At 38.6% G+C, this 1,185-nt stretch overlaps 1 long non-coding RNA gene across 1 annotated transcript in view; it reads right to left on the bottom strand.

The window, feature by feature from the left end:
* LOC107751160 (uncharacterized) overlaps positions 1-263 on the bottom strand; it is a 10,203-nt gene extending 9,940 nt beyond the window's left edge. The window contains exon 1 of the long non-coding RNA XR_001641212.1: positions 203-263. This is a non-coding gene — a long non-coding RNA (uncharacterized LOC107751160). The remainder of the gene's footprint in view (positions 1-202) is intronic.
* Between the last annotated feature and the right edge of the window lie 922 nt (positions 264-1,185).

The following is a 1,185-nucleotide window of genomic DNA, read 5'->3' as shown; positions in this document are numbered from 1 at the left end:
TGGAAGTGAAAAAGAGCTAAGAGAGACATCAGCTGAGATCCTAGGATCTTTGGTGAATGGAAAGTCAAGGCCGAGGCCTGGCGCAGACTTAAAGGTGCAGTGTGTAAATTTTAGCGGCATCTAGTGGTCAGGTTGCGAATTGCAACCAACGGCTCAGTCCCCCGCTCACCCCTCCCTTAAGAGAAGCTACGGTGGCCGATACAGGACTAAGATGTCGTCGGTAAAGACAGCAGAGAACAATGAGATTTCTTTACAAAGGTAAATTAAGGAATTGTATTTTTTAGTTTACTCGCCAGACTGATAGATATATATATGTATGTGTATGTTTGTTTGTAAAATGGCACAGTGTATAAATATAATGTATAAATATCTGAAAGTACACTTAGCATCAGTCAGTCAAGCATTATAATATGATAATCAATATTATTTAGAATTAAAACTTGATAACCATGTATGAATGCATATTAGTCATTTTAACTGAACTTCGGACTGGCGGTGATGCTTTTTTGGTCATTCAGTGTTTCTGTAAAAATTGGGGAAAAACTAACAAAAATACTTATAAGATAATAATGATACGAATTCTACTAATAAGAACAATATAAAACGCACCAAGGATTAATGAGCTACTGGATTCATGAATATTAATCAGGTTGTGTGCGTTCGCTCGAACTGATTTGCTGAAATCAAAACAGGGACGATAATAGGCGAGCGCCAGCCAATGAAGGAGGGGGCTTTGTAGAAAACGAAGCGTTTGAGAGAGGCGGGGCATAGAGGACTTACAATAATGTACAGTATTTGAAAAATAATGTGTTTTTTGAACATTAAAGCATGTCAACATATTCTGTTACACCAAATACACAAAATAATGATCTTTAAAAAAGCATCATATGACCCCTTTAACAGTCCTGAAATGTTTTCATCAACACACCCTTTCTGAGGCACAGAGTGTAGGACATAAGTGCACTTTTATCAGAATGGTTTCTCCTTTCAGAATGTGTGGAATTCAGTGACTGTTAAGAGGCCATTCTTTCCCCTACTGTGGGTTGTTACAGCTGAACTTGTAATGAACAGTTCAGACTACAGGTGGTCCACAGGCTGAGTTTTAGCTCCAGTAGTGGATTATCTTGAAACTCATTTGGTCTTTGATTGGTCATAGGCTGTGCTCGGTCTGCTCCTGTCATCTCT

The sequence above is a fragment of the Sinocyclocheilus rhinocerous genome, unplaced genomic scaffold (assembly GCF_001515625.1).
Source record: "Sinocyclocheilus rhinocerous isolate Xijiao unplaced genomic scaffold, SAMN03320098_v1.1 scaffold1413, whole genome shotgun sequence".
In the NCBI taxonomy this organism is placed as follows: Eukaryota; Metazoa; Chordata; class Actinopteri; order Cypriniformes; family Cyprinidae; genus Sinocyclocheilus; species Sinocyclocheilus rhinocerous.
The sequence above is the reverse complement of the archived record's forward strand: the minus strand, read 5'-3'. Positions and strand labels throughout refer to the sequence as shown.